Below are 5,920 nucleotides of genomic sequence, written 5' to 3'. Positions count from 1 at the left end.
AAAAAACAAAGTCCTAAACTACTCTAAGTGTCTCTCCAACTTCAATCGACACTTAGAACTAGTTATCCTTAACCTTGTCGTCCATCCTTTGAAAACCGAAACGATTTCCATCGTAGGGGCATGACAACCTCGATTGCCCAATCGATCTCCATTACCATGACCTAACTTAATTGCCTCTGCAAAACACACGTTAGTCATAGTAATCTTGTATTGACATTAATCACCGAAATCCAACTAGGGGCCTAGATGCTTTCACACATGACGTACTCTAATAATCCTCGTGGTTTAGCTCTAGCCTGGCAATATCTATGAGATCTCGATACTGTGGTCGAGCTAATTTCGACTCTGGATCAAAATACTTCCCATCGAAGTGAATTATTTCTTTCATGATGAACCGGCTAAAGTCCTCGCAAATGTTCATGAACTCTTTATTCTGGAGGCGCCTACTCATGGGATCACACTTGTATACCTGCAAAATATAATAAGTCATCATACATTTACAACTAACCAATACGGAGAAGGCATCAATAGTGACAAAACTTGACATATGGCTATTACTTACTTTTCTAGGGTTGTTGGTGTATCTCCCATTTTCTCTAAGAAACTCGCACACATAGTACCCACAGTGCACCGATCCTGGTGGTTGCTTGTGGCACTATATATATAAGAGTTGGCAATTGGTTACTACATAGTTGCTACATGTACAAACATGGAAGACAAATATATGTATGCTTATTTAAAATTTACCGGATAGTTACTCCGCACATGTAGCGGTTTTTTGGCTTTTTTTAAAATCGTACCGTCCATCCTTGAACTTATAGAACTTGTATGCCCTGTAGAGATCGAATGAATTCAACCAGTCATATCCAAGTTCTCATAGATAATATAGAAATGTGGAAAAGCATGCATGCAAATCTCGACTTACTATTGTAAAATATCGATGAATTTTTTATAACTGCTCTATGGGAAATTTGCGGAGTCAAGGACCAATGCATGGTAGAGCCAGATGTACATACAGACCCAATGGTCCCTGCACGGATTCAATGAAGCCATGTGTTAAGACAGTAAGAACTTTGTAAATAAAAATTATTAAGGGAGTTTACGACCAACACATACTTGAACATGTATGGTGCACATATAATTCTCCTGTCTTGGTATTGAAGAAACATGTTTCCTATGTAGGTGGCCACTGCAGTTTTCTGCTTGTCTTGCTCCTCCACTCTAATTTTTGCTATTTCAGCCTCACTCTTGCCCACAAACTTGTCGTGATCAGGACCCATAACAACTGTGTGCTCGTTCTCACTTATTCTTAACGGGTTGAGATACCCAACCTTTTCCCCCTTGTGAAGAAATGGATCCTCAGTGAAACGCATCTCCTGGTCGGCTTGTTGCATTCTGTAAAGCGTACGACTTTATCAGATACTTCATATGCCCTAACATTATATTAGTAATAAAACATAATTATGTACGAGCGACACTTACAGGCACCACATGGTCACGAGCTGGACGCCGAGTTTGCGAAGGCGAAACATCAACCAAATGTCCTCGAAGTCAACCATAACCTTGCCAGGGCCACTGATAAAAGTTAGTGGTGGTACAACCGCACTAAAGGCATTGATCCCAACCGAAGATGCTCTCATATAACATCCATGCAACCTCTTCATCGTACGTGAAACACAACGGAGTTCGCACCACTAGAGTAGAGGCCTGCCTGGCACATATTTATTGGTGGGGATATTATCGTAATCCTCTCTCGTTGGCTTTTGCATGGTGATCTTGTTGGAGGCGGACTTGGTAGCTTTTTCACTGCCACGTGTGACTGGTCTCCTTGTCAATCCGGCCATCCACTTATTCATGACCGCTGGTGAAGATGTCTCACCAATGGGTGTAACCATTTTGGCACAGACTTTGGGTTTCCTTTAGCTACATGGCCTTTAGGTTTCGACGAGGCATCCTTCTTGCTCGGGGATGATGGTGGATTCAAGGTTGTCGATGGTGGTGGGTTAGGTAGAGGCTTTGAGATGGTGTGGAGGCTAAATACTGATGGTGGGTTTGGTATTGGTGATGGTGGTGCGTTATGAGATGGTGGGTTTGGAGATGTTGGGTTAGGTTCAGGCTCTAAAGGGGTATGAGATGGTGAGGTTGCATGTGAGAACCCTCCTTCATAGTCCATTCCAAAAAAATGGCATCGATGGACTAGGATCATTCAACCTATTGTCCCGTCGAGGCCATAAGATGAACTCGTTGATAGCTTGATCGAGTTTCTTGACACCGTCAGGAGTGGGGATGTCTAGGAAGTCTTCCCTATGTCCTTCCACAACTGTCAACACTTCTACCCTATAGTGCTCCACTGGCATTTTCTTGTTGTGATAGTTGCAGCATGGGATCACCAGCCGGTGGCAACCTATTGTACAGACATTGGTGATACCATATGATATAACTAGGGAGCGAGCTGTCGGTGTGATGATGTCATCAACTGCATAGTGCTCCCTATTTGTCGTAGATCCAATACTGCTTGGAACTATTGGAGAATCCGCGGGTTGCATGATGACCATCTGCATTTGTGGGGTCTGTGTGATCATCTATGGCGGCTACATTATGGGCAGTTGTTGACTTGACAAAACACTAGCCAATTGTTGCCTTATCTCATAATCAGGTTTGACAATGATTTCAACCAACATCTGTTTTATTTCTTGCTTAGCCTCCTCCTTAAAAATATCTCTCATAGCTTTCTTGTAGCGGTCACGTTTTCTGTACATATCGGCATGCTTAGGAAATCCTTCCTTCCAGTCCAACCAGGACATGACGCCTCACACACGATCGAGGTGCTCTGGGTTACCCAGACCAACATGAAGGGTGTCCCTCTCTCTTGATGGCTTGAATGATCCTTCATTCTGCTTAGCTGCCATGACCAAAATGTTCTTGGCTGCTTCATCGGTCATTGGATCTGGCCACGACAAACTAGACTCACTTTCTTATGGTTTCCGCACACAAAGCCAGTTACCTGCCTTTCTGGTACCTCCTCAAACATCACTGGTAACCCTGTCGCCTTCGTTGCAGCTTCTTCCGCCCTCCATTTGGGAATCGCACGCTGGTAACCACTAGTGCCAAGGCGGTGGTGGTATATGTTCTTCTTTGCAAGTTCACTATTGGCTTGACTCTTAGATAGGAACTCATCTGATGTCTTCTGCTCAACAAAGGTCTTCCACTTAGCTGCTGTAATTTTTAGGTACTTCTTCGTTGCTTCCAACACTTTCTTCATGAACTTGGTATTCAATTCAGACCTCCAGTTACGAAAGCTGATTGCAAACTGCCTCATTGCGTACTGCTTCGTGACGGCTCATGAATCAACTCTGAAAATAAACCTTGTTCTCAACTTTTTCCACAAGTTCTTTTTTGTTTTCTTTGGCACTAGTTTCCAATGAGAGATTGTGATGTCAAGATTGTCCCTAACAAGGAAACTGATGGCGTTTCGATACTTAGCTACCACCTCTATAGGTTGCGACGATGAGACCGCGGAGCTCCAAGATGGCGTGGCTTCGAGGCGGGCAGGGCTCTGGATGAGATGGCGTGGCTTCGAGGCGGGCAGGGCTCTGAGGCGGGCTCTGGTGAGACTACGGAGCTCCGAGACGGTAGGGCTTCGGCGTGGTTCTGAGGTAGGCAGGGCTCCGGCCGAGATGGCCTACCTCCAAGGCGGGCGAGGCTCCGAGGCAGGCTCTGGCGAGACTGCAGACCTCCAAGACGGCGGGGCTCCGGCCGAGATGGCGGGGCTTCGAGGCGGGCTCTAGCGGCGTAGGCGGGGACGGCGAGGTGTGGGGTGGGATGGTGTGCGGTGCAGGCAGGGATAGCGAGGTTTGGGGCGGCACGGCGCTGCGGCGATGGCAAATTTCGGCAGCCTAACAGTGTCTCGGGGAAGAAGAAATGCGCCACCAGACTTCAAATTTTCAGAGACTCTAAGCGCGCGACTTATATAGCATGCATTTGTACAGACGGTTGGGCTTAGAAACCGTCTGTACAAATGATTTTCACAGGTGTTTTATTATATCAACTGCCAGTACAAATGATTTTCATAGGCGGTTTGTTTTAGCCACCGCTTGTAAACATATTTTTCCATTTTAATTTTCGATTCTTTTTATGTATTCCATTCAAATTCAAAATGTATAGAATATTTTTATATATTCCATATATGTATAAATATATATATATACATTTTGCTGATATATATATAATTCTATATTTGCTACTTTAGAAAAAATAAAAAATATATTTGAAAAATTGAAAATTTGAATTTTAAAATTTTGAATTGAATTTTAGGACAGTAGATGATCTAAAATGAAAATAAAAGTTGTAGAGCTCGATCAGTACTATAACTTTTATGTTGATGACTTTTTGAGTTCAAATCTTTTGGTATGTCAAATTCTTGATTGAAGTTGTCATTTCTTGGAATTCAAAATTTGAATTGTTCAAATTTAGTGATATGAAAAGATGACCAAACAAGGTTGTAGATCTTGATGAGTTCTACAACTTTTATTTTCATGAATTTTTTTAGTAAAAATCATTTAGTGTCTCAAAATCAAGCTCGAAGCTGTCATTTGAAATGATTTTGTGGTTAAAACAATTCCGAAACCAACTATGTCGAACTCAGATGTATAGTGCAGTGGTAACATTTGAGATCTGTAATACTCGGGTTGTTGGTTTGATTCCCGGTTGGGACACCTTTTTTTTGTTTTCCTATTTTTTTATTTTTGTTTTCCTATTTTATTTATTTTATTTTCCTATTTCTGCTGGCGTCAAATTATGAAAACCGCCAGTGTAAATAATTAACACTAGCGGTTATTTGCTAAAACCACCGGTGTAAATTGCCCCCTATATAACACACCGAGAAACATTTTTTTTCTAAGTAACGGCTACCTCTGCCTCACTCTTCCGCAACCATCATCGCCGCCGCTGCCTGCTTCCTCCGCCGCGTCCTTCTCCGTCGAGCCCATGCCCCATGGTGCCTGCCTGCTTCCTCCGCGTGCGCCCCACGATGAGTACTCTCTGCCATCTCATTCCCCCCTCCACACTCACTCACGGCGACATCCACGGCCTGTGCCCGCACGCGCGCCACCCACTGGTGGCCTCCTGGCTAGATCCGGTGCCCCCGTGTGCGCCGCGCCTTGTTATCGCGTGCACCGCCGGACGGCCTGTGCCCCGCGCGCCCACCGTTGGCCTCCCGGCTAGATCCAGTGCCCTGCGCATGCCGCCATGCCCCGTGCCGTGCCCCGCACGCATCGCGTCGCCATGCCCTGATCCGTGCCCCCCCTGCGTGCTGTTGTTGGCCGGTCCGCATCATGGCGGCCCGTGCCTATAGAATCTCTAGTACACCTAGAGGAGAATTGAATAGGCCTGTAAAAATTCAACTTAAACCAAAATCAAATTCACTCGCGGGACTGCTACTTTGTAAGTGCGACACTGTCGTACCTGCAGGAGAGATTAGTTCACAGTTCAAAATCTACCCAACGAAGTTTAGATAGGATAAATTCCTTAGCTTCTTACAGGGTGGTAGATGACAGATTGACAGCTAAAAGTGGTGGGAACACCACACATAAGTAGATCGACCTCAATTCTAGAAATCACCTCAACAACAATAAGAACACAAGTGAAGCAACACAAGCAGAAGATGACATAAGGATTTATCCCGTGGTTCAGCTCACCACCAAGGCTTGCCTATGTCCAAATTGTTGAGGTATACCACTAAGGCTTAGGGATTTGCAACCCTACCTCATTCTCAAGTCAAAAGAGTGAACTCTTGAGATGAGGGGTGATTTTACTCACTGCAAGAGGTGGTTACAAATGGCTAAAGTAAGGAGGAAGAGAGCAGGTTGGTTCATTTAGCTTACCATTGAGGTATACCTTGGGGTTGGACGAATGGAGCCTA

General features: G+C 44.7%; 2 pseudogenes; both read right to left on the bottom strand.

Moving 5' to 3' along the window:
• Positions 1 to 268: 268 nt before the first annotated feature.
• On the bottom strand, positions 269 to 2,582 carry LOC136515861 (uncharacterized; annotated as a pseudogene).
• A 9-nt stretch (positions 2,583 to 2,591) lies between these two features.
• The window catches only part of LOC136515860 (uncharacterized), a 41,513-nt pseudogene continuing 38,184 nt past the window's right edge, over positions 2,592 to 5,920 (bottom strand).

The sequence above is a fragment of the Miscanthus floridulus genome, chromosome 17, assembly GCF_019320115.1.
Source record: "Miscanthus floridulus cultivar M001 chromosome 17, ASM1932011v1, whole genome shotgun sequence".
Classification (NCBI taxonomy): domain Eukaryota; kingdom Viridiplantae; phylum Streptophyta; class Magnoliopsida; order Poales; family Poaceae; genus Miscanthus; species Miscanthus floridulus.
This window is presented reverse-complemented; position numbering and strand designations above follow the sequence as displayed.